The sequence below is a fragment of the Gadus morhua genome, chromosome 4, assembly GCF_902167405.1.
Source record: "Gadus morhua chromosome 4, gadMor3.0, whole genome shotgun sequence".
Classification (NCBI taxonomy): domain Eukaryota; kingdom Metazoa; phylum Chordata; class Actinopteri; order Gadiformes; family Gadidae; genus Gadus; species Gadus morhua.
Genome location: NC_044051.1, coordinates 24,660,847 through 24,679,363, shown reverse-complemented (window position 1 = coordinate 24,679,363; position 18,517 = coordinate 24,660,847).

Here is an 18,517-nt window from a genome sequence, read left to right as displayed (position 1 = left end):
TGCTTGTAATTCCGATTAACTTACCCGTAGTCAGAGAGCGATTGAGAAAGCAGAGTAGCAACAGTCCATTTAGCATTTAGTTTCCAGGCAACTTCTTCTGATGAGGCCGGAGCTGACCACACAACCATGATACTTTTAAGACTAAGCCAGAATGTGTGTGTCTTGAAAAACAAGAACAAAGTGAAGGAACAGGGATGAATATTGTATAAATAAGTGTTAACAAGAGAGGAATACGGTGAGGAAAGGAGACAATTAAAAAAGCAATACAAGTAAAATGGACCACTGGTTATAAAACCCTCCAGCAAATGCAGATTCCACTGCCTAACATCTGCACGCTGCAAAAGAGGATGTACCATGTAAGGCCACGTTCACATTTAGCGTTTTTTGTAATAGGGAAAAGTTGAGCCCACCGTTTTTTCAACAAAAAGAAAAGCTGGCAGCGTTTTTGGCCCTAATAGCACAGAGAGCGTTTTTTATATCGCCTAGCAACGAATCCATTCTAGACCCGACGTTACTCGCCTACTACGAATCCAGGCTAGAGCCCATTAGACATGATGTAGATCTCGACGTGTTCTGTAATTAGTGTCAATGTTCCGCTTGTGATTGGTCAGTTGCCCAAAAGACGCCTGACGTCGGCCGCTTTCTGCCAGCGCTTGTGAACGCGATTGTGCCAGCGCATGTGAACGCGATGTGAACGCGGCCTAAGGCCACGTTCACATCTAGCGTTTTTGCCATACGGAGCGTTGAAAAAAGTTCAACTTTCAGGAAGAAATCGGCCGACGTCAGGCGTCTTTTGGGCAACTGACCAATCACAAGCGGAACATTGACACTTCGTCACGAAGGAAACTCTCAACTGTCAAAACAAGAAACAATGGCAGACAAATCACTCGGGAAAGTGCCGTTGGAGCGCTTAATAGTTTTAATTACAGAACATGTCGAGATCTACAACATGTCTAATGGGCTCTAGCCTGGATACGTAGTAGGCGAGTAACGTCGGGTCTAGAATGGATTCGTTGCTAGGCGCTTTTAGGGCCAAAAATGCTGCCAGCTTTTCTTTTTGTTGAAAAAACGGTAGGCTCAACTTTTCCCTATTACAAAAAAAGCTAGATGTGAACGTGGCCTAAAGCTGGACCCAGTGTTTGAGATGCTGAGTGTTTAGAAAGAAATCCTCTCCACGTATCAGCTTGAGGTTTGTGGTACCAAAAACAAGTGGGAACAAGGACTAAGAACAACGAAGCAAACATTAAGTAAGTGAACAAGAAAAGCAAAGTAGAGCCAGGGGGTATCAATAAATAAAACAATGTTAGTCATGTGTGGAACAAGAACAAAAAATGTGTAAACTGGTAAAACAAAAACAAAGTGAAGGAACAGGGAGGACTATTATAAGTTATTAATAAACAAAGAAAATACTCCACATACATCAGGCTGAGGTTAAGGATAGTAAAGTTCATCAGGTCAAAAGGAAGGACAACAATCGCAGCAGTCGCCGCCACCAACAGCCGTCGCCAGCACAAGCCGCCACCACTAGCAGCAGAAGGCAACACCACCATCCTTCACCACCACCAGTCAGCTCAAGCAGCCATCGCCTGCTGCAGCAGCGACATGCAGCAGCAGTGTTTGCCGGCACCAGCCAGCTAAAGCCACCAGCAGCACCAGCCACCGCCATCAGCATCCACCATCAGCAGCATCCACCATCAGCCGCATACACCATCAAGCAGCAGCCGCCGCCACCAGCAGCAGCAGCCACCACCTGCAGGAGAGTGAAAATAATCAGAAGACCTTGAATAGCCTGTAGGTCAATGAGTTTCCCCACACATGGCCAAATTGCTGCCAAGTTGGGGGAGGGGTAGACAGAAGCTTACATTATGAAAAAAAAGAATGACACTACTGTCTGTGTAATAACATTTGAAAGCTTGTCATTATGGCTTATTTTTTGTGTGGAATCATTTCTATTCATTTATGTAATCCAACTGCCTTTTTTGTTTTATAATTAAACAAAAGCAACCTTATTTCTACTAGCTAAAGCATCAGACACACAGTACTCCAACACCGTAGCTAACACCGTCAGGTTCAGCAGATTAAACCCGTCGTTAATCAACCTTACTGATCCTAGTAATCCTACATCAATAACTAACTAAATAAAAGTTGTCAGAGATTCACTACTTAACTACTGGTGCAGTGATACCTTCAAAGCTGGCGAAATCGAGCTTACTAACTAGCAAGCAATGACTGAAAATCGGTCGTCTACCAAGATAAAAAATAGATATAATTGTGTTGTCCTCACTGCAGTGTAGCAACTGCAGCTATACAACTAGTTAACCTCTTCCTTATAAATGACGACGTGAGTCGTAGTAAGCTTTATGTCAACCCGGTATCACACGATTTCGTGCTCATGCGCACAAACGTTAATCTGTGCGCATCGTGTCCCAGATCACGATTGTCCGACTTTTTTAGTACTGCACAGAACGAAATGTAAACCAATGAATGGGAGCGTTCTCCGACAATTAACATTGTTTTTGAGGAGGTCTGCTTACAAATCAGAAATGTTGACATATATATAACTAGATAATAATATATACAAATATATAACTAGAGGGTGCACTGTACTATCTGCGCTCACCCCTTCTGAAGCTTCTCTCTCTCGCTCTCTCTCTCTGTCCCTCCCTTTCTCTCTTTCTCTCTCTCGTTTCGTTTTGTGGAGCACGTCAATTGTCGGAGAACACTTCCATTCAGAATGCAATGGTTTACATTTCGTTCTGTGTAGCACAGAACGAAAAGTCGGACAATCGTAATCTGGTACACGATTCAATAGATTAATAACGTTTGTGCGCATGAGCACGAAATCGCGTGATACCGTTTACATGGTCAAAACTGTATTCATTTAGTTTTTTTGGGCAATGTAGACGGTTAATTCAGAGCCCCCCAAGTTATTTAATATATGTTCTATAATTGTATAATTTAGTTTTCCTGTTTCATGCCAATTCACATTCTAAGGTGTAATGACTAAGTTCCGCCACTAAGCGATGCTATTGAAGTGCTGAGGAGGTTTGGAGCAGAAGAAGAAAGCTCCGTTGTGGATGTGTTTTTATCATGGACACATTATAAAATGGACAACGGATTAAAAAATGGCGCCTATTCATTCCTATGTAAACTGCTCAGTGGTACAGGGCAACATCAAGGAGAGATATGCTTCCGCATCATGGGTCTATGGCTACGCCCTAATTCATGACGTACCAGATGCAGAAATATTCTTGTTTTTTAGCATTGTAGCATCATAAGCGAGAGGTCTGAGCGATAGCAGTCGCACCGTTTACCGACCATGGAAGTAATCCCCCGATGATTCTCTATATGTTTAACAATTATTATTTTAGATTAGTTTGCCACTTTTTGACTTGACAAGAAAAGCACCTTGTATATACCTTTTTGAATGTTAAAACAGAAATAATTACCACTCGTTTTTTAATATATTTCGGTTTCTGGAACGAGAATCAAATGCCCAATATATACAAAGACCCATCAGCTGGTGTACCCAGGGAACTCACAAGGCGTTAGGAAGCAAAGGAGTCTGAAATGACCCCACATGGTATCATGGACCTATTATGTGTGGGTGCAATAAATAAGACAGATATGATGGTGGCGGTGCCAGCCCCATGTCAGGTTTCAAAAACAAGTAATACTGAAACTGAATCTCAAACTTGATCCTGAAATGTATAACATGAAATATTGTACAGGGAGAGGGCTGTGGCCGCAATCAATGGAGGAGGCAGTCAGGTGTGCAGGAAGACAACAACAGGAGTATGATGGACAGGGATCTGACATGGACAGGGAATTTTTTTATTTAAACATTCAGAGGAAATCAGGCCTACTGTAGGCCTATGTAAATAAGTTTAAAGATGTCTTGGATAGTATAAATGATAACTGTAAATGGCAGGTGTACTTTGCTTTTGATGGAGCCATAATGTTATATTAATAAGCATTTTATTGATGGGCACCTTTCAGGCCACTTAAGCACACCTTACATGCATAATTAATAAATTATTAAAAACACTTGGGTGAGGCGTGTTTGTCACTTATGGGAAAGAGCTGGAGTAAGGGAATAAGATGCAGCTGGGCAGGGTGCTGAGAAGTGATGCATGAGGCATGATGGTGGCACGGCAGGCAAGGGGAGCATGATGGACTGGGATCTGATGAGGAAACAAAGATTTTCTAACTTAAGATAAAATATACTCTGAAGTTTCCATTTTCTGCAAACAGAAGAGAAGGGGTTTAATTAAGGCCTTGTATCATTAATAAGCTAGACTGTGACAATCAATAATAAACAAAAAAATAAAACTAAGTCTTAGTTTAAAGCCCACTCACCACATCAAGGTGCAGGCCAAGAGTGGGAACATAGAATAAAGACTCGCATCACAAACTCAGTCACAACATGAACAAAACACATAAATACATGAAACGTGTACATAACTACGAGACCATAGACCCCACATCAAACTCAGACAGTCACATGTAAAAAACATATAAATACATGAAACATTTACATAAATACGAGACCATAAGATATGTTTGGGTTTCTCTTGTTTTATCTTAAAAACGAAATACACGTAACATTAAGAAAAGGGAAGAAAATAAAAGTAATAATAGATAAAGCTAAACTCAGTTAGTTATGGGCATACATTTAAATGTAAAAAAAATACAGAGGTCATGGATCGGATGTGCTGTTCAAAAAGAAATGCACTTTATTTTATTTAACCTTTATTTTTCCAGATAAAACATTAAGAACAGTTTCTTATTTACAATATTGATCTGGTCCAAGAGGTCCCACCAGGAATAAAAGGTACAAATAATGTAGTGTTCTCATGCAGTGTGTTGTAACTCTGACTTAACACCGAGTTAAACCGTAGCCAATGAAGACAGAGTCGTAGTAAGGTTGACCATTTACTGTCACAATTCCTCATTAACAGACGGTGAAAACTGCAAATAAAAGAATACAAAAATACTGAATGTACATTTGACTAAACAGCATGTTGTACATAGTTGTAAATAATAATATAAACTGTCTAACACTGTATGAAGACATTCTGATGCCAATTGCATTGATTTTAGTTTGTACACAATTGCTAACCAAAACGTTTTTAACAACACATCAAACATTATTTTTAACTAAATCCACTCTAATATATTATCTTAAACATGTCTTGCATTGATTAAACAATCTTACGGCATTGCCTCTTAGATGCTTCCATGTGGATGCTAGCGGATTACAATCAGAAGATGCACATGTCTGCCATTCCTTCTACAGAGGTAAGATTTTTAACAGGAAATGACGTCACAGGAAGTGACTAAACCGGAAGTGACATAATCGCAAACCTAAAACGGCAAAATAATATGAATTTATACATTGGCTTATTTTAACTGTAAAGTAATTATTCACATCCGTTTTTACATATACATATTTAAGAAATCAATGTAAGAATATTAAATGAGTGCCAGGAGAGACAACACACTCCCCGTCTGACCTATGTGAGGTCACTTAGAACTTGTACCGGTCTTGAACATTGTCTTTAGATCAGTCTTCAGGAAGGAGCAGAACAATCTCTGCAGTCGGCCGGAGAAAGGTTTTAACATTGCCTTGGTCAGTTGTTTTCACTTCGACCTTCCTTACATGCCCATCTTTCCCAGGGAATGTGGCATTGACTCTGGCCATAGGCCAGTTGTTGCGAGCGGCCTACTTGTCCCTGAGCAGAACCAGATCTTCAACCTGAAGGTTTCTGCGGGGCACTGTCCACTTCTGTCTGTGCTGCAAGGAAGGTAAGTATTCTCGGCTCCAGCGGGTCCAGAACAGGTTTGCGAGGGCCTGGACTTGTCTCCATTGCTTTGTGTACAGATCCTTGTCGGAAAAGTCTCCAGGAGGAGGTGTAACTCCCGACTTCTGTGTGAGGATCATGGACGGAGAAAGTATGAAGGTTTCTCGGGATCTGTAGACACAGGTAAGAGTGGGCGTGCATTCATAATCGCTGTGACTTCCGCCATTAGTGTGCAAAGCACTTCATGGGTCAAGCGAGTGTTTTGCTGTTGGAGCATTGAGTCGAGGATTCTTCTGGCAACGCCAATCATACGCTCCCAGGAACCTCCCATATGAGAGGCGTGCGGGGGGTTGAATTCCCAGCTACATCCTTGTTCGCTGAGGTACCTTGTACTGATTTGTCCATCCCAAGCTCCTTGCTTGCTCCAACGAAATTGGTGCCGCAATCAGATCTTAGCTGTTTAGCTGGGCCTCTGAGTGCGAAGAAACGTCTGAGGGCATTTATGCAACTGGATGTGTCCATAGATTCGATACTTCGATGTGAACAGCTCTGGAACTCATACAACTGAACATGATGGCCCAACGCTTGCTCTCTGCCTGTCCTCCTCTGGTGCGTCTGATTGTAACAGACCAGGGCCCAAATACATCGAGGCCCACATATGTAAAAGGAGGGCAGATTTCAAGACGTTCTGAAGGCAGGTCTGCCATCTTTTGTTCCTCCAGCTTCCCGCGTAGCTTGCGACAGGTTACGCATTTGTGGATTACTGAGTTAATGCTTCTTGCCTCCCAAGAGCCACAGTCCTGCTGCCCTAATCGCTCCTTCCGTCAGGTGACGGCCTTGGTGTCTCACCTGCTCATGGTGATGCCGTGTGAGCAGTAGGGAAATGTGGCTGCCTTTGGGCAGAACTATTGGGTTCTTCTCTGCGGTAGCAAGATGAGAGTGCTTTAGTCGCCCTCCAACGCAGATGAGGTCATCCTCCAAGATTGGGTTGAGTGTCCTCAGAGGACTGTTCTTTGGTATGGTTTTGTTGGCATGGAGAACTGCCAGTTCTTTTGCCAGGACTGTTTTCTGAGCTGCTTTAAAGATAACTTTCCTTGCTTGTGCCATTTCGTCTAGAGTTCGAGGGTAAGTTACATTTATGCCAGCCTTTGCACCTGCTGTCTTGGTTTGAATGTTTGCAGGATCTTGCCATGTGCATGAGGAATGCAATTCCTCTTACCAGTGAAGTAAAGGTGGAGAAGCGCTCGAAACGACCAGAGGTGAGTATTGATTCCTCCAGGTAAGTAGCTGAAGTTTTGTACCTGTGGTCGGATTTCGGAGTCTTTTTCAGGGTCGATTAACCTGAATCTCTCAGCTGTCTGCGTTTTCTCCGCGTGGCTGACGCAGGAAAGAAGGTCCAGTGAACCAAGAGGTCTGTGCCAGGCAGGATGCGGGTAAAGACCTTGATGCGTAGTCGGCAGGGTTCTCTTCTGTACATATAGTGCCATTGCTCGGGCTTTGAGGACTGCCGGATTCGTTGGACTCTGTTGTGGACATATGTGTAGAATCGCTTTGTTTCGTTGCAAATATAGCCAAGCACTACTCTGCTGTCCGTGTAAAACGTAATGGCATCTAACTTCAGGTCCAGCTCTTCTTTGATAAGATCTGCCATCTCTGCTGCCAAGACGGCGCCACACAGCTCAAGCCTTGGTATTGTCGGTTCTGACAGGGGTGCCAGCTTGGCCTTACCCATAACGAAGCCTACTTCGGTCTTCCGATCTTCCTGCACTATCTTCAAGTAGGCCACAGCACCGATGGCTTTGATTGACGCGTCCGAGAACACACACAATTCCCTGTGGACAGCTTTCGTGAGGGAGGTTGTCGTGTATGTGCGCTGAACATGAAGCTGTTTCAGGTCTTGGAGGGAATCTTTCCAACCTGCCCATCTGCTTGATTTGTCTTCTGGGAGGGGTGTATCCCAGTCAGACAGTTCTGATGTAAGCTCCCTAAGGAGGGCTCTTCCCTGGATAGTGACGGGTGCCAGTAGACCCAGGGGATCAAAAATGCTGTTGACTGTGGAGAGGACTCCACGTCGAGTGAATGGTTTATCCACGTTTGATGCTGAGTAAGTGAACGTGTCGGACGTGATCTCCCAGAGCAGACCTAAGCTCCGTTGTGTGGGTTCAGTTTCTCCACTCAAATCTAGGTCTTTGACGACTGGAGCGCGATCTTCGGGCGGAAAAGCCTCTGTGACTACTGGGCTGTTTGATACGAACTTATGTAAGCGTAGGTTTGATTCGGCGAGAGAGGCCTGTGTTCGTTGAAGAAGATCGATGGCCTCGGTTTCAGACGGTAGTGATATTAGGCCATCATCCACATAGAAATGTCTTTCCACAAACTCGACAGTATCAGCTCCATGCTCTCGTGCACCCTCTCTTATGGCTCTTCGCAGCCCATAAGTGGCAACAGCAGGAGACGGTGAGTTGCCAAAGACGTGGACGTTCATCCGGTACTCAACAACTTCCTTGTTCACGTCACTGTCTTTATACCACAAAAACCGGAGGAAGTTGCGATGGTCTTCGTGCACTAAGAAACAATGAAACATCTGCTGGATGTCTGCGAGGATTGCAACTCTCTCTTTCCGGAAACGTAAAAGAACCCCAATGAGGGAGTTGTTGAGATCGGGTCCAGTGAGGAGCACGTCGTTGAGGGAGACACCGGAGTACTGGGCACTGGAGTCAAAGACAACTCTGATCTGATTGGGTTTCTGAGGGTGATAAACTCCAAACGTTGGGAGATACCAGCACTCCTCTTCTCTCAGCGGTGGTGCTTCCTCGGCATGTCCATTGGCAAAGACCTTCTTCATGAATGTCACGTACTGTTCTTGCATCTCCGGTTTTCTTTTCAAGGTTCGTTGCAGGGATGCAAACCGATTGATTGCTTGCTCTTTGTTATTTGGTAAAGGCCGTCGTACTTCTCTGAAGGGCAATGGGGCGACCCAACTGTTAGCGTCGTCTCTGTAGACGTTTGTGTCCATTATCTTCATGAAGATGGTGTCTTCCACTGATGGAGCAGGTTTGTTGTCGTTCTCAGTACGGTTGAACACTGTCTGTCCCAGCATTCTCTCGGGTGCTGTTCCAGAGCTTTGATGTTTCTCCTTGACGTGCATGAAGCTTGTACAGGGTTGAAAGATTGAGTGGCGACCGCTGTCCAGCACATTCGTCTTGAATGTGTTGACTGTTGGTTTATGTAAATTACCCAAGCACACTTCCCCTATCACTACCCAACCCAAGTCCAGACGTTGGGCAAAGGGGGCGTTATGTGGTCCGTTGACCTGCTGCCTTACCTTGTGTGCCCTGAGAACATCTCTTCCTAGCAGCAGTAGTATTTCTACCTCTGGGTCCAGTTCAGGGATGTGCTCTGCAATGTGATGGAGATGAGGCTGATGAAAAACAGCGTTTGGTGTTGGAATCTCAGACTGATTATTCGGGATCTCATGACACTCAATGAGTGGTGGGAGAGAAATGAGAACTGTGCCGTCCAGTGACTCGATTTCGAATCCTTCTGCCTTCTTGCCGGATGTTTCTATGATGCCAGAGCAAGTTCTGAGATGGTACAGGAATGGTTCGCTCTTCACACTGAACCGCTCAAAGAACTCTGGTCTTGCTAATGAGCGATTGCTCTGGTCATCCAGGATTACATAGGCTTTGATGGCCATGTCCTTTGAACCCTTGGGGTAAAGCTTTGCGAGACAGATTTTTGAGCATGAACGGCTCCACTGGCCTGGACCGCAAACTTCTGTGCATGTTGCTCCAACGACAGCCATGTCGGGATGATCTCCCTCCCCGCCGTACTCTTGTGACGGTGGAGGAGCCTTGACAGTTTGAGGAGGTGGGCCAGGGTGCATGGCTGTATCATGACCGGTGTTGTTGCATTCAAAGCACATCACAGGGGACCTGCAGTCTTTGGCAAGGTGGGAGCTGGAGGCACAGCACTTGAAACATTCCTTTCTCTTTGAGGAAGGCCTTTCTATCATCGAGGAGTTTGTTCCTGAATGTTTTACACCTTTTAAGGGGATGGGGTTTGTTATGTAATGGGCAGTTATTGTTAGGGTCGTTGTTGGTAGTGGAAATATCCGTTGTGTGAACCGAGATGGGTTCGTTGTTGATTGTTGAAATATCCGTTGTGTGAACTGAGATTGGTTTGTTGGTGTTCAAGTTCCGTGAAAATGGTTTGTCAGGTTTGGTGGGTGTTGTTGTGCTGCCTTGATAATTAAAGCTAGGGTCGTTGCGCTTTTTTGCCTCGTAGCTAATAAAGTTGCAAAAGTACTCGAAGGGAGGGAAGCGACGGTTGTTTCCTTCTTTGTACCGTGACCCTGCAGACACCCACTTCTCCTGAAGCCCGTAAGGAAGTTTGTCTACGATTGGTCCAATGCCGCGTGAGGTGTCCAGGTAGGACAAGCCGGCCAGATATCCATCTTCTTTAGCACCTTGGATCTCCGTAAGTAGATCTCCAAGTTCACGTAACTTCAAATGATCCTTGGCTGAAATCTTCGGAAAGTTGTCTAAGCGCTGAAACATTGACTTTTCAATGACTTCGGGGGCGGCATAGGATTCACGCAACCGTTCCCATGCTTTGTCTAGAGCCAGATTGGGGTTGTTGACATGCACCGATCGTATGCGTTTAACCTGTTCGCTAGATTCTTTTCCCAGCCATTTGGTCATGAGGTCCAACTCTTGGTTGCTGTGAGGTTAACTTCACTGGCTGCACTGGGAGAAAGAGGAAGTACCATGCCCGATAATTCTCTGGCTTGTCATCGAACTGGTACAGCCCTGAAGTCACAAGGTCTCGTCGTGCCAAGGCTCCCCTAAAGGGGACATGGTTGTGCCAGTTTGAGGGGAATGTAGCAGAGTATACGACGTGAGCCTGAGCGTGCATGATGGGGTTAGCTCTACTACACTTAGCCTTTGTCTCAGCTTTAGTTGGGTCATGTAAATGTGGTGGCGAGTGGTTGTTTACTGTCAGCATTTTCCTGCTGACAGGTTGTGGTTGATAGTCGTCTTCCTCCGCTGGATGCCATGTCATGAAGTGTCATGTGACTTTGCCTAATTGAGGAGCTGGGATTATCTTAAGGGTCGATCTGGGATGAACGATTCACTGGTGCGTTTAATTTTCATCTTTTCAGATTCAGATTTTCCCGTCTTTCGACAACAGACTGCATCGCCTCTGCTGTCGTTTCCAACACTTGAGCTGTCACCATGGCTGCGTCAGCTTCTCTATGAAGGGTTAACACTTCCAACTCTGTCTACTCTTGTAGTTTCCAATTTATACTCTGTGTCCTATTCTTGGTAGTTTCCATTTTATTTTGAGCATCTCTAGTTGCCCTTTCTGCCTCTCTAGCAGCTTTTTCCATTTTTAGCTTAGCCTCCTGGCTAGCATATGAAAGCTCTCACCTTTGCAGCTTCTGCTTCGGCCCGGACGCGGGCTGCGCTTACTGATGATGCTGATGTTTTGATGCTCTTAGCACTGCCGACAGACGATCTGTTGCTTGCCATGGCGACCACTTCAAAACATCCAATGCTGCCTTTTCACTGTAGTGTTCTCGTGCAGTGTGTTGTAACTCTGACTTAACACCGAGTTAAACCGTAGCCAATGAAGACAGAGTCGTAGTAGGGTTGACCATTTACTGTCACAATTCCTCATTAACAGACGGTGAAAACTGCAAATAAAAGAATACAAAAATACTGAATGTACATTTGACTAAACAGCATGTTGTACATAGTTGTAAATAATAATATAAACTGTCTAACACTGTATGAAGACATTCTGATGCCAATTGCATTGATTTTAGTTTGTACACAATTGCTAACCAAAACGTTTTTAACACACAATCAAACATTATTTTTAACTAAATCCACTCTAATATATTATCTTAAACATGTCTTGCATTGATTAAACAAACTTACGGCATTGCCTCTTAGATGCTTCCATGTGGATGCTAGCGGATTACAATCAGAAGATGCACATGTCTGCCATTCCTTCTACAGAGGTAAGATTTTTAACAGGAAATGACGTCACAGGAAGTGACTAAATCGCAAACCTAAAACGGCAAAATAATATGAATTTATACATTGGCTTATTTTAACTGTAAAGTAATTATTCACATCCGTTTTTACATATACATATTTAAGAATCAATGTAAGAATATTAAATGAGTGCCAGGAGAGACAACACAAATAACAAAAACACAAGCATGACTAATTTAGACAAATATAAAACGGATATACAAATACATAACCTATGTACAGAAAGAAAATAGAAAACACCAATGCACTATAAATAATAATAATAATTAAGATGGGTCAATGTTATATTGTGTGTGAAGGGTGTAATGCAAATGAGAAACAGTGAAATCAACAGGAGCAGGGGGGGGTCTACTAAGATATAGTTAAGTTTCTGCTTGAAGGCAGACTGTGATATGAAAGCTGTAAGTTTGAGGTGTCTTGAATTTTGTTCCAGTCAAAAGCTGCTGCAAAATGAAAGGAGTTTCGGCCGAAGGTAGTCCTGGTGAGTGGGTTGATGAGTTTGATAAGCTCAGATGATCTTGTGCGGTAAATGCTTCTAGAGAGATGGAGAAGGGAGGAAAGGTAATACGGGGTCTTGCCCAGGAGTGTCTTATAAATAAACTGAAGCCAATGTCGGAGTCGACGGGTTTGGAGCGTAGGGCCAGTCCACCAGTTTTGAAAAGTTCACAGTAGGTGTGTATTAAAGGGAGCATTGGTGGCAAAGCGGATAGCTGATAGTGATGGGATTTTCCGCTCCTTTGCGAGATGCGGCTCTAATGGCTCTTCTTACTGTGGAGAGCCGGCTCTTTCGGCTCCCAAACCAGGCGCGTCATTAGCAATTGAAAACATCCGGGGCTTTAGCCCGGGGGGGAGCACCGTCCTGACTCCTGCTGCTACGGTATCTTAATTAATTAAATAATTAATTAATTAATTAATGTATCGATTAATTAATTAAGGGCGCCCCCAACACATAGGTCGCCTATGCCGAGCGCCCAGGGCAAAAATAAGACATTAGAATAGCTATAGATATAGCCTGCGTGCACCTACCCGATGTCACGAAGCCATCGCTGCTCCGACGGACCTTTCTCCCCCAGCCAGGCAACGGCAAGTAAGTAGTGGTCTGCTTTTATGTTTCATTTTTAAGTTATTACTTATTGTCAGTGTAGGTTTTAATGTTACAGATAAAAGATGCTTTATATTTAGTCAGCATTTCAGAGTTCTAATGTTTTCACGGAATATGCATCCTAAACTGTTCACGTCAAGTTCTCTTTAAGATCGCATGAGATGATATGTGCTATCGCGCGACCTGTAACCAGGAAGTAAACACTCGCTTGCATGAAATGATATGCGCTATCGCGCGACGTGTAACCGGGATGTAGATTTAAATAATGAAAAAATAATCTTCCCAGACTGTTTCTGTTACTTGCTTTATGCTGTATGCACGTTGTTTAAGAAGCTTATCTCCATATAAATCTGAGCTGTACATGAATCTGTTAATGAAGTCTCATTTCGACTCCTTCCTCCACTTCACTATTCATGTTCTGCTGCTTGCAGTTAACTACAGCCGCCCTTCCTGTGTAACGCCACCACCAATCCCTGGTCATCCATTGAAGCCATCTCTCTCACTCTGCACAGTCACACTGTTTGCCGCTTCATTCTCATTGTCTCATAATCTCATTATTATGGCTGCTGTGGATGCTTTAAAAAATAAACATTTTTCTCTTAGGTAAAATCAAACCAGTGGGATGTTAGATTGAAAACCTCCAAAGCAATGTATTAAAAATTGAAAGACAGTCCTATGTGAAGTTTCTTTTTTGGGGATTTTCAAAAAGGTACCAGAATGGATTGTCAACCCACTGTTTCTCAACCCTCTCCGATATTACTATGAGTGCATGCATACAGTACTCACATCAGCGCCACAGTAAGCCCTATAGAGGCTGCAACCATTTGCTTCTCAAAGATTGTAGTGTTTAGAATGAACAACCACTAGAGAGACAAGACAAGACTAATTTTGATTGACAAGTTGGCTAGATTTATATATGTAGGCCTATTTATATTATTTTTTTTATTTATAAGAATGAAAGAAATTGTGTAATGAAAGAATTAAAACGATGCATTTTGTTTGAATAACATCTTGCTCCCGCGGCCAGTGCCAGCGCCGGCATTGCAAGGGGAGGGTTATTACGTACATTTGCAGGAGGCGGGGATAAGTGCGGCCGCTGTCACTTAGGTTTGTTTGGTTTGACGCAGGACAGCATGGAGGCAGAACAGACCGCAGAAGTCAACGCGATCGTCTTCAATGTTGCTGCAACGATGCAGCATATATTTCAGAAGAGCAGCCAGTACTTACGTGTATGAAAGCAGCTATATATATGTATATATACTTTTTTTTTTTTTTTTTACGGCTGAGATCCGGGGCTGATCCCAAAAGATCCGGGGCTATAGCCCCGAATGCCCCAGGTCTAACGACGCGCCTGTCCCAAACGGCTCCCCATACACATGTTTTACATTATTAATTAATTAATAGCTTAAACCTAATTTTATAACATTTTGTTTCATTATTGACATTGTTAAGCACTTATGAGTAAAAATGCAGCATAACAATGCTTTATGAATAAAACCTTTATTACAAAATAGCACCAACTTCCAAAAAAAATAACTAGAAAAATTGAACAGTTAAATATAAATACAAACAAACACCCACCACAATACAAAAAAGTAGGCAATCAAAGCAGCTTCATAACAGAAAAGCCACAATACAAATATCAAATAAAGTGCTTTTAAATTTAAGTATAACACTATGACAAAACAAACACAAGTTTTGAACCACTCACTCACTGTATTAAACACAGATACCCATCACAGTATGAGAAAAGTATTAAAGCAGCTTCATGCCAAAAAGGCATATTATTTAGACCTATAGTGCTATTAAATTAAAGTACAAAACACATGTGAACAACACAAGTTTTGAACCACTATAGAGACAAGGAACTCACTGTATCACTCAAAGACTTAGATTGGCGTTGAGAAACACAGGTGTCTAAGCTTGGCAGGGCTGATCCTGTTCCTTCTCTCAGTTATGATTCTGTCCAGTTTTGGAGAAGATCCTCTCTGATGGGACGGATGTTGCCACTATGCACAGTCTACGTGCCATCACGTAAGAGAGCTGTGGATAGATCAGTGCCTTTGTCTCCCACCTCCTCAGTGGGTCGGCACTGCGCTGGAAAAGAGGCTCCTCAAGGTAGGACCTCACCTCCAGAATAGCATCAGCTGTAGGATTCCTGGGTGCAGTGTCTCCGCTTGCCCGCTCCACAAAAAACCTCCAAACAGCCGATGCTTGGGGCTCCTCCGGCTCATGTGCTGCTGCTCCCTCCTCTCCTCCATGACCCCCTTGCAGGTGAGATGACTGCCTATGCCTGGATGCTGCTGTGGTAATTCTTTGGAGGGCTTCGTCGACTACTCTGTTGTCACTAAAGGCCGCCTTTTTGAAGCGGGGGTCGAGGATGGTGGTTTCGGACAGAACTGCATTGTATTCCATCCGGTGGAATTTTTTGTCCATGCTTGAAGAGAGGGAATTCACCAGATCCTTCACGCACGCTGTGGTGACTCTGCTCTGGTGCTCTGTTGTCACCCTCTGAAGACCCCTGGACAGTATGAGCATTTTGGAGGCAGTAACATACCTGAAAAAAGAAGCATCAAAATATTATATTTTATATAATATTTATTCATTTAGGCTTTTAGCAATATTATTTTAAGCTTCACTTCTAAATTGCTTGACATAGGCTACTAATATTTTTTTATTTAATAATATTATTTTCACCCCACTTCTAAACCTGTTTGTCAAAAAAAATATTTAACAAATAATTACAATGATAATAAACATCCTAATAAAGTTTAATAGGTCATAGTAATATTATAGTAAAGTTCAATGAGATGATGTTTGAACACTGTACCTCTCTGCGCTGATCTCCACTGTGACCTGGTCAAAGGGCTCCAGGACGCTGCAGGCCTCTTGCAGAGCCTCCCACTCCTCTTGGCTGAGAGGAGCCACAGTGTGCGTTGATGACCGCCAATGTTGCGATAACGCATCCTTAGATTCCAGGATTCGCTGGATCATATGGAATGCCGAATTCCACCGGGTGACACACTCCTGTTTGAGCTTCAGCTCTGCCATAGACATCTGCCGTTGGGTGGATTTCAGTTTTTGGGTGGCCTGCTGTGCTTCTGTGGAAAAATTCCACTATGGCCTTTACTTTATCCACAGTGGGCTTTATAGCCTTCAGAGCATTTCTCACAAACAGATTTATGGTGTGAGCCAGGCATGGATGGTGTGTCCATTTCAGCAGCTGAATGGCTTTTGTTATATGGCTGCATTATCTGTGACACAACACACAACTTTGTTCTCCATCCCCACTCTCTTGCCACTCGGTGGAGCTCTTCAGCCAGGTTTTCTGATGTGTGCCTGTCACTAAATTCAAAGCAGTCCAGTAGACATGATGCCATACTGTAATTTTCTATGAAATGACAGGTGACGGCCATGAATGACGTGGTGGCGCGGGATGTCCAGCAGTCAGTTGTCAGGCATACAGCTGAGGCTGTCTTCACCCTCTCTTGCAGGGAGGCCCGTGCAGCATCATATAGGCCTGGGATGAACTTCTGTGTGAGGGTTTTTCGGCTGGGGAGGGCATACATAGGATTGAGGGCTTGGCAAAAAATCCTAAATCCAACATCCTCAACAATGGAAAAGGGTTGGTAATCTCTGGCCACCATCTTGGCCAACTCCTCGTCTATTGCTGTCTGTCTTGCTGGAGTTAAGGATTTCTGGAGGAACTGCTTCATAGAGCTCTGGGTTGTGGGTGCAGGAGGGTGGGTTGCAGGCTGGGGTGTAAAAATGGAGGCAGTTGTTGCTGATGCTGAGGAAGCAGTTGTTCTGGCACCTGAGGAAGCTGCAGCTGTTGCACTTGCGCTGGCAGACGGTTGTGGTTCATTTTCTGTCCTCGACTCCTCCAGCAACACCGCTGCATGCGATGTCCGCATGTGTCTGTGCAGGTTGTTAGTGGAGCCTGCACGATACGATATTCTTGTTTTGCAGAGTCTACACTCTGCCCTGGTGGAGTCTGACGTAGCATTAAAATGCGTCCAGATTTTGCTCTGTTTTCTGTCACTCATTATGCCGTGTGTGCCCTTGACTGCTGCATGCGTGACTGTGCATTGACTGACACCTGCCCACGAACGCTGCTTGGCCAATTGCCTGCGGTTTCCAAAAAAAAAGTGGAGAGAAACTTTTTTTTTCAGTGTTTTCCCGGCACATTATTAATTGAAAGCTGCGTGTGATTGGTCAGATGTGTGGAGCACACGCTTGACACGGAGACATTAAGGCACCGACGGAGGAAAAAAAAAAAACTCTGCTTTACCGTCAGGCAGAACGCGCAAGGAGAGAGAGTGAGAGGGGGAGGGGCGGGAGAGAGAGAGTGAGAGGGGGAGGGGGAGGGCAGGGGAAGAGACAGCGAGGCACCGCAGGAGAAAAAAACGAAAAGCAGAGCACAAGCACAGCGACAGGGAGGCGGAGAGAGCGAAAAACTGAAGGATAGGATCTTAAAACGGCCTCCATCGTAGAGCCGGTTCCAATCGTTCACGTCAAAGAGCCGGCTCTTTGAGCCGGATCGTACGCGACCGACACATCACTAATAGCTGAATGGTGAAGAACGTCCAGTTTGTGTAGCGCTGTTTTTGAAGCCATTTTATAGATTGTATCACCATAGTCAACGATGGGCAGAATGGTCATTTTTACAAGTGTAAGTTTAGCAGAGCGTGTGAAGGATGCTTTGTTACGGAAGAGAAAGGCCAATCTGGCTTTCACTTTAATCTGAATATTATTAATATGGGTGGAGAATGAAAGGGAAGAGTCCAGCCAAAGCCCTAGATATTTATAGGACTTGACAAACTCCAGTTCGGAGTTGTTGATCTTGGGGGGGCTGGAGGTGTTGTTTTTTCGATTGAAAAGTATGCATTTTGTCTTTTTAGAGTTGAGCCGTAGGTGAAGGTTGTGGATAGAGTGCTCAATAGAAGTGAGACTGTCTTGAAGAGTGGAGGCCGCGGAGCAGAGAGAAGGGCCAGAGGTGTACAGGATAGTGTCATCAGCATAAAGGTGGATCCGGGAGCTGCCTGCAGCCTTGGCCACATCATTAATATAAATGGAAAAGAGGATAGGCCCCAAGATTGAGCCCTGAGGCACCCCTTTAGTAATGGCTAGTGGCTCCGACAGGATGTTATCTGTCTTGACCTGTTGGATTTGGTTAGTCAGGTAGCTGGCAAACCAGTTGCAACAGGTGGGGGATAAACCAATGCTGGAGAGCCTACCCAAAAGGGTCATGTGATCAACTGAATCAAATGCCTTGGCTAGGTCTATAAAGCTGGCAATACAGACCTGCTTGTTTTCCAAGTCAATAATGATGTCGTCAAGGACCTTATACGTGGCTGTGATGCATCCGTGGCCAGAACGAAACCCAGATTGAAAATCTGACAGAATGTGATTTGTGGTAAGAAAAAAGTCCAGTTGTTTGAGGACCAGCTTCTCTAGCACTTTAGCCAAGCAAGGCAAGATGGAAATAGGCCGGTAGCAGTTGGGGTCGGAGCTAGAGCCACCCTTAAAGAGTGGAAATATCAAAG